Raw genomic sequence first — 10,369 nt, forward strand, 5'->3', positions numbered from 1 at the left:
GTTTATGCTTCCATCACTGTTATGTTTAACTTTGTACACCCACTTGCATCCAATGGCTTTCTTGCCTTCTGGCAATTGCACTAAATCCCAAGTTTCATTTCCATATAGTGCATCCATCTCCTCATCCATAGCTTTCTCCCAACACACATTTCCAACAGCCTCATCAATGCATGTGGGCTCTACAACCTGCACAACCTTTGCCATATATGCATAGTGATGTGCCACATAACCATCATAGGTAAATCTCTGCACAGGATTTTTCACTCTCCCAGATCTTCGCAGCTTTTCATTCATTGCTTCCATAGCCTTCTTTACACCAGGTGTTCTCATAGCTGGGATCCCAAGCTCCTCATCAAGGCTCATATCTGAGCCACTAGACTCTCCATCAACAAGGGGCTCAACCACTTTCTCTTTTCCTTTACGTGATGTAGTAATCACATTTGCAGGACTGGTATTATGATGCAGCCTGCCACTCCATGGTCTATCAACAGACCCACTAGATGAGGACTCTCTTGGTCCACTCAAAGACTGTGATTGTTGACCTGCATTCTATGCAACCACACTTCCACTCACATCAGCCCCAACAGTTTCTTTTTCAACAGCATACCAGCTGCTCATCTCGTCAAAGACAACATCCCTGCTTACCCTCAACTCATGTGTAGCAAGATTATAACACCTGTATCCCTTTTGCTCAAGGGAGTATCCAATAAACACACATTTTTCAGCTTTTGGATCCAGCTTAGTTCTCAGCTCATCTGGCACATGCACATATGCAATGCATCCAAAGACTTCCAGATGAGACAAATCTGGTTTTCTGCCAGTAAACCTCTCCTCTGGAGTTACATCATGTATGGCTGCAGTTGGAGTCCTGTTCATGATGTATACTGCTGTAGACATTAGGACCTCAATGGAAGGCTTCTTGGGCCCTTTTATTTGGCAGTTTAAGGGAGTCAAACCTTTTCTCTTAAGAAGAAACGTTTTCTAATTAGAAGCTTCAAAATGGCTACTTTATTCGAATTTGAATTTTGGGGGGAAAATGGAATTTAAAATCTAGCGGATAAAACCATATCATGTAACATATCTATGGAAAGCTCTTGATGCGTAGATCATGGATCTGTAATCTCCGCTCAAATCGGAGCTTGTATGTAGAAGTTATGGAGGTCCGAAAATTGTAAAATTGCCCCCCCTCCCTCCCTTTTTGGGAGAAAAAGTGCACCCTTTTACCACTCTTACACCTCTCTTAAAAACCCAACATTTCAGTCCACATGGCAACCCCCCATTTGGCTATTCCTTAATCACCTTGATTAGGCTTGGGCAAATTAAAGGGCCCAAGAAGACCCCATTCACTTCCTAATGAACAGCCTCAGCCCAAATAGCAATGCGGCATATTCTTCTCTTCCATCAATGCTCGCGCAATCTCAGCAATGTGCCTGTTTTTCCGCTCAGCAACTCCATTTTGTTGCGGAGTGTATCTGCATGTAAACTGTCTCCAAATACCATTCTTCTTTAAGAATTCAAAGAACTCATTGGAGAAGTACTCTCCCCCTCCATCTGACCTTAGGCACTTTACATATTTTCCTGTTTGCTTTTCAACCAAAACTCTAAAATTCTGAAAGTGAGTTAACACCTCACTCTTCTCTTTCATGAAATATACCCACACTTTCCTCATGTGGTCATCAATGAAAGTCACATAATACCTGCAGCCTCCCATAGATATGGTCTTCGTAGGACCCCATACATCTGAATGCACAACATCTAGTGCATTTCTGCTCACATATCTGTTACGTGGAAACACATGCTTTGTTTGCTTCCCAAATTGGCATGCTTCACAAATTTTTTGCATACCTTCCACTTTAAATTTTGGCAGCCCTGTCACAATTCCTTTTGTCTGCATAGACTTCAATCTCTGCACATTTACATGTCCAATCCTTTTATGCCAAATGTCTGTGTCTGCAACAATTCCTGAACCATTTGCAAACATCGCGATTCGCAGCACTCATTTCAGGCATGTCTACATTTAATGTAAACATTCTGTCCACTCTGTTGCCTTTTGCAACCAACCTGCACTTGTCTTTAAAATCTTCAACATAACACCCATCAGGGTTAAACCGAACCTGCAAACCCTACTCAATCATCTGGCCAACTGAAACCAAATTCTTTGTTATGTTCGGTACATGAAGTATATCTGCAAGGTACTTCACTTTGCCATCATGCATAGACAATGGCACATCTCCAACATGGGCAATTGGATGAGCAGTGTCATCCCCTGTTTCCACAAAACCTAGTCTTTCCAGGTTTTTCATCTCCTTGAACCACTCCCCATGACTTGTCATGTGGTTCGAAGCGCCTGAATCCACATACCATACATTATCTTTTTGTGCTGCATCAACATTTTCAGACATGGCATTCACGACATGCTGCATAACAAACAACCTTTCATTATCCTCATTATTTCTGCTTGAGGATGCATAGTTGTTTTGCTGCACTTTCCCATTTTGCATGTCAGCCTGCTTCTTATAGCATTCTGCCTGCACATGTCCAGGCTTACCACAATAATAGCATTCACGTGCATCATTATATTGCCTTTGCCAATTTCCACGGCCTCTTTGACTCCCCCTGCCTCTGAATTTGCCTCTTCCACCTGCGTGTTGTTGTTGTTGTTGCTGATTCTGGGACTGTTGTTGTTGCTGCTGCTGCTGACCATAATTCTGATTACCTGTTCGGCCACCTCCTTGACCGCGTCCACGGCCTCCTCTACCTCGTCCTCTTCCTGAACTCGTGTAGAAGGCCTGTTGCTCTGAACTGTTTTTGCTCTAGTATGAAGACTGTTGGTCTTCACCCAAGTTCTTCTCTTCGATAATCAGCATAGACACCAAATCTGTAAAGTTGGGAATGTTTTCCCGAGTCTGAATAGACGTCTTGAACGCCTTGTATTGTGGCCGAGACCACGTAGACAGAATTCCACCTTGTCATCATCATCTACTGACACACCAATAGATGCAAGGGATTCCATAATACCCTTTATCTTCAATGCATAGTCATTCATCACAGACATGCTCTTTTTCTCCACAGTATGAAGCTCATTCTTCAACTGTATCTTGCGTGCCTTGGTATTTGTTTCATAGAGCTTTACCAAGGTGTCCCACGCCTCCTTGGGAGACTTGGCATCCTGAATGTGCCCAATCATGGTGTCCTATATACTAATGGAGAGCCAATACATGACTTTCCTCGCTTCTTGGTTCCAGTCTTTAAACTCTTTCACATCTGCAGCAGTCGGTCGATATCTCCGGTGCCTCTTCATGCTCACCTTCTATGTAGTCCCAATAGCCTTTTCCCATCAGAAAATTCGTTAACCTGAACCTCCAAGCATGGAAGTTATTCTTATCCAGCTTCTCAGCCACAATCTGAGTTATCCCATCATTTGACATCTTGCCAAACACACAATGTTACCAGAAACTGCACTCTCGTTTTTCTGCACAAATGCTGTATTTTCTGCAGCGGTACTATAGTACTCTCAAATGTCACAACCAGTGACTTCAATGTGCATACATACACCCAATGGCAACTGTAGACCTCTTTGCAGCACCCACAGTGTCTGCACAGTCAATCTGTCTTCTTGCAGTTCTTAAAACAGAGTTCTACAGAGAATCGATGACTTACCCGCAGTGCTCGAAATCGCCTGCTTTCTGAAAAACGGAGGTCCAAACGCGCCCGAAACGCATTTTCGGTCCGAAAATCTGAGTCCAGTAGGACTATATAGATGCCCTATAGCTTTACTCCCACGAAGAAAGCTTCTCAATCAGAGACCGTTTGCCGGTGCCTCCCGTAGAGCTCCCGATAAGGGTGTAGTCACCAACACAATAGGGAAGAGTAGTTGAAGCTCTTACCCTCGTACCGCTTCCTGTGGTTCTCTTGCTTGCAGCTCAGCCCTTAGCACGAACCAGGCTCTGATACCATGAAAAGATGTAGGGGGGAAGAGAGCTTGAGCTCTTTCAAGCACACACACACACTCACAAACCCTAATAGAGAACACACAAGGTGAGAGGCTGAAAATCTTCTTCTTCTCTACTCAACACTCAACACACCATATACAAGAATAAGAGTACACACTAATATGAAAGGTACTCAACCAAATACATACACGAGTTCTCTATAGTGTGAACCCGACTAAATGAGCTGGCGCTATAACTATGCCAGTCTCTAGAATGGCTGTCACACACAGCCTGTCTGTAAGATCCCTGTTCCCACCGAGCAACGGATTCGGGGTACTAGCAGCGGAAGTAGCACTTCTCGCGCGGGACAGGGGTCCCACACTCGGGGCCTCGCCCACGGATATCCGGACAAGAGACTAATCCGTCGGTTTGTCCAAAACCGAAACCGGAAAAACTTCCTTTACCCGGAGAGCACGGGCGATTCCACCAGGATAACTCTTTACTCTAACGTAGTCAAGATCATTACTGATCAAACTGATCTGACTGCACCTTTAACGGTACTTGGTCAAATCAAGGAAGAACTTGCACTTGGATCATTGGGATCAACGCTTTTTTCCCCATCAAGAGGCACAGCCGTTGATTCCTATCCATAGAACAATTTCTATCCGGGATTTACTTCATCTATCGTAATAATAGAAATTAAATCTCGATTTACGGATCCATCAGTCCAGCCTAACCCCATCCGATCCCATGGGTTAGCCAACCGCCCAACCACTGTAGTGATGGGATCCAATTTGGAATTTGGTTAGATTTTGTCCCGGGTACCAAGGAAAAGAGTTCCAAGGCCCCCTAGCCGGAAGTTCATGCAAACATAAAATTAGGCACACCACTTACACACCCAATATGAAATTGCCTTTTTCTTAGCATCAGCTAACTTTAAAACAATCCTTTAATGAAACCATAGTACCACTGATCACAGTCTTCCAATTATCCGATTGATTCTCAAATTTTCCATCATTCCTTCATTAGAGTATCTATGGCATCATTGGCAACTAGAACGCTCACCACCTGACCACTCAGGGGCCGTTTCTATAGTTCCTAGCCCATAATACTCGGCAATATAATCACTTATCAAGATGGACTCTCGTTGAAGATCAGCAAGATCAACCAACAGATCCATATAAAAGAGCCATGGACTCATCCGTTGAGGACCAGCAAGGTCAGTCAACCAGATCCATGCCCGGTTTCACAAAACAACTCTTACTCCTTGTTCCAATATCTTCCTCGACGCACGCGTGGGTATCCTAGGCGACCCAGAGCCCGAGCACCGTATGGTCAGCACCCTCTAGGATCCTTCGCAGGTGACCTAGCGCTTCACTCATAGGCCGCTTCCTTGGTCCCTCATCCACCGTACCGGAAGCTCACCATTTTAATCGAACCGAGGCTGGTCAAGACCTCGGTCGACCTTGCTACGCGAGACGTCCTCCATTGACTCTCCGTCAGCAGTTGCAACTTTATCAGTTAGGTCTCCACGACCTTAATCACAAGATGGTCAAAATGCTTCCCCAGCATTCTTGACATAAAACAGCCATTTACAAACAGCATTTACAAACAGTTTACAAATACAGTTTCTATATTAACTCTCATTTTTCCACATTGTTCCTCATTAAACCACATTACTTATTCCACATTCCATTTATATGTGTACTCATCCAATCACCTCATTTTCCATCTCTTCACTTCAAATTCCTTCACATCACATATCATATACTCACATCCATATCCACATCCATACATCCACATCCATATCCACATTCACATCCATACATCCACATCTACATGCTTATCTCCATTTTCACATCTTCATTTATACATCCACATCCCATATCCACATTCATACATACACATCCATATCCACATCCATACATCCACATCCACATCCACATTCACATCCATACATCCACATCTACATGCTTACCTCCATTTTCACATCCTCATTTATACATCCACATCCCATATCCACATTCATACATACACATCCATACATCCACATCTACATCCACATACATACATACATCCACATCCACATTCACATTCACATACATCCACATCCACATTCCCATACATCCACATCTATACATCTACATTCCACATTCACATCTATACATCCACATCTACATTCACATTCACATACATCCACATCCACATCCCCATTCCCATTCACATCTATACATCCACATCTACATCCACATACATACATACATCCACATCCACATTCCACATTCACATCTATACATCCACATCTACATCCACATTCACATTCATCCACATCCACATTCCCATTCACATCTATACATCCACATCCATTCACATCTATACATCCACATCTACATCCACATTCACATCTATACATCCACATCCACATTCACATTCACATTCATCCACATCCACATTCCCATTCACATCTATACATCCACATCCATTCACATCTATACATCCACATCTACATCCACATTCACATCTATACATCCACATCCATTCACATCTATACATCCACATCTACATTCACATTCACATACATCCACATCTACATTCACATTCACATACATCCACATCCACATTCCACATTCACATCTATACATCCACATCTACATCCACATTCACATACATCCACATCCACATTCCCATTCACATCTATACATCCACATCCATTCACATCTATACATCCACATCTACATCCACATTCACATCTATGCCTATATATCTTCATGCATATATCCATTTTCACGTTCATACATCCACACTCCATCTCCACATCCACACATCCACATACATACATCCATTTCCACATTCCCATTTATATAACCCCATATACCTTCACATCTAAATTTAGGTCAGTTAAGCTAACTTTTTGGAACTAGACTTAAATGAGGAGAGAGGAGAGATGAAATATCTCAATTTTTATGAGTTTAAAACTCATTCAAGCATGTGAAATATGCACCTCCTTTAAAGAACTCCCCTTCCTTACATATGTCATACTTTTAATATTGCTCATAATTTTTTACTAATAAACCTTGTACATTTTCAACTCTTCATCTTATGTGAAATATGCACCTCCTTTAAAGAATTCCCCTTCCTTACATATGTCATATTTTTAATATTGCTCATAGTTTTTTACTAATAAACCTTGTACATTTTCAACTCTTCACCTCATGTGAGCATTTACTCATTTTTGGGTATTTTCTTTTTACAAGTTGGATTTATCTCCTCCCTACACATGGATTGATGCTATTGGTCCATAGGAACCTTAATTGGACCATAGTCTAAAGATTTCTGAAAATCTAGACCCTTAGGCTAAGGTTCTTTATAGCTATTTTCAATTAATTCCAATTGCACATTGGAAAATTCTTTTTGAATTTCTGTTTCAGGGGAACTCATCTGAATTAGAAGAGATATTTTTCTATCCAAAAATATTCAAAATCTGAATATTCTTTCTCTAGAATATTTTTCTCTCTCTAGGCTAAAACAGATAGAAACAAGGTCTTTATATTTCTGAAGAGGGATTGATTACAGGGAAAGATACTAGACATCAAAAAGGGGGTGGGGGAGGAATCTTACATTCTACCCCACTTAAAAAACGCGAGATGTCCTCATCTCGCAAACTGGGATAATTTCGCAAGATGCACGAATTATGAGACTTAGAGAAAAATTTAAATCAGGATTAACCACCAAGAAAAAGTCTCAAAGAGAGCAAGATTCAAGATAAGAACAAGATTTAAACTTTATTCATTCTTGGAACTTATACAGTAAAGATAGAGGAACTCTTTACACTTCCATAAGCCCGTCCATCATATGGTCACAAAAGCAGTCCTCACAAGCTGCACAAGTATAAGGTAACTCATCAATGGGAATGATTCTGTGGGTTATTGCTGCGCCTATCTCAGTGGTATGAGGTGTTCTAACAAAAGAACCTCTGAGAGGCAAGCCAAAAACGGGGTAAAGGCATATCTTCTCATGAGGAAGAAAACACGCCAGTAAGAAGACCCGCTCAGAAAACCCAGGATGTCTTGATCTCATGACGCAGTAGTATCGGGGACCCAAACCCAAGGCTTCAATAACCATGGCCAAGCGAACATTGTTGCGAAAGTGCTGCTGACCCCAGGGTGTTACCCTAGTTATGTCTTGATAGGTCCGCCATTTGGTCTGCGCTACAGAAGTTCCCAAGTGAGGGAAAAGTGAGCGCTCATACTGTTCTATAAAATCCTTCTTCACAGACTCACTTGCGTCTTGAAGGTGAGGAATCATTATGGATAAAACTAATTCTTGTTGCCAAGCCATGAAGGAGATTAGGAAGAAAGGAGATCGATGGGAGTAAGATTACTGTGAGCGACAAGTAAAAGTTACGACTTATATAAAGGAAGGAGCTAGCGTAACTTAGAAGCCAACGGTAGCTTGCCACTGAAGTTTTACCGTCTTTCCATGATTTGGGTTTGGCACAATTTTCTATAGAAGGCATTAAGAACTTTGAGATGAGGAGATAAAAGAAGTTCGTAAGTTAAATCACCTACTTTCTTTGGTCCACAATATCTGGGAGATAACTTCTTATACTTCCCAAGAGATAAAGAACTTCTTTTGGGCCGTACTCGAGACCAAAACCTTGATATCCAAAACATCGATTCTCACTTCTGAACTCGTTGTTCTGAATCCTTAAAACAGGTGGGACTCTTGAGAAGTATTCAGGAAAAAGGTTCTTCCTTTTTTAAACAGAATCTTTCTTTTATTTTAGAGAGAGAATAATTATAAGATCAGAAAGGGAGATTCTTACTCCTGTATACCTCTAAGGCTGGGGGAGGAATCTTACACTGTCATCCCACTGGCCGCATATCACCCAAGATCTCACCAACCATGCCAGTGGTGTAAGTGTGGGGCCTATCCCCCAGGCGGGTCATCATTGGCCACCGCCTCACTAGACGAGCTCGATATCTCAACAGATTAAATGTCTGAGGACAGATGGAGGTGGTGAATACACCTCAAAGGCCTTTGAGCATTTCTTGAGGATGCATGGAATAAGAAGACAGTTGACTTGCAGGTATACACCTCAGCAGAATGGTACAAAGCAAAAGATGAGGGTGTTATCGAGTCACTTGAGGCTGATGTACATGTGAGCTTGCCACCACAAGCAAGTTCTAGTTCTACTACTATGTCTGGGGGCCAGCAGCAGCAGCAGCAGAAGCTGAGAGTAGCAGTGTACGTCCATGGTCAGGACGTTTGAGGCATGAGAGCGTGAGCACTGGGAGTAGTGCTATGGATAAAGGCAAAAAGAAAGTCGAAGGAATTGGAATCACAGGTTATGAGTCATCTAGTTCAGAGAGTTTGGATGAGGAGCTTGGCATACCTGTTTTACGCACACCAGGACAGATATGTGCCACCACATGCTAGAGTTACAGGTGTTCACAGTGACCCGCATGCATTGCGGAGATCCCAGAGAGTCAGATATCCTGTTGTTGACAGATTGACATATAGAGATTTTGCTATGCACTATGCATATATGACATCTATGGTGAAGCATGTGGAACCTACATGCTATACAGAGGCTATTGGAGAGCATGTATGGAGAAAGCAATGGATGTAGAGATGGATGCATTGGTCCATAATGATACATGGGACTTGGTTGCATTACCAAAGGATAAGAATGTTATTGGATGTAAATGGGTTTACAAAGTGAATGGTTCTATTGAAAGACATAAAGCAAGATTGGTAGCAAAGGGTTATGCACAAACCCATGGATTGGACTATGATGAGACGTTTAGTCCAGTGGCTAAGATGGGCACAGTGAGAGCAGTCATTGCTATGGCTGTAGCTAATGGCTGGGAAATGCATCAGATGGATGTCAACAAAAATGCATTTCTGAATGGAGATCTACAAGAGGAAGTGTACATGGCACAGCCAGAAGGGTATGTACACCCTAGATATTCCACTCACGTATGCAGATTGAAAAAGGCATTGTATGGTCTGAAGCAAGCACCTCGTGCTTGGAGTGATAAGATGAGTAGATATCTTATCTCACTTGGGTTCTAGATTTTTACAGCAGATTCTTCACTATATGTGAAGAAGACACAACATGGGATTGTTTTACTAGTCATCTATGTGGATGACTTGATTATCACAGGTGATCATGGTGCAGATGTGATGCATGTCAAGAAAGCTTTGAGTGGGCAATTTGACATGAAAGATCTTGGTGAGTTGAGATACTTCCTTGGAATTGAAGTGGTGAAAGATCATGCAGGTACTTGGTTAGTACAGCGCCAATATGCATTGGATATGTTGGCAAAGTATGGTATGACAGGATGTAAGCCTATGAGTACACCTTGGTGAGTTGAGATACTTCCTTGGAATTGAAGTGGTGAAAGATCATGCAGGTACTTGGTTAGTACAGT

This window comes from Cibotium barometz, chromosome 44 (assembly GCF_041138505.1).
Source record: "Cibotium barometz isolate CiBa-2024 chromosome 44, ASM4113850v1, whole genome shotgun sequence".
Classification (NCBI taxonomy): domain Eukaryota; kingdom Viridiplantae; phylum Streptophyta; class Polypodiopsida; order Cyatheales; family Cibotiaceae; genus Cibotium; species Cibotium barometz.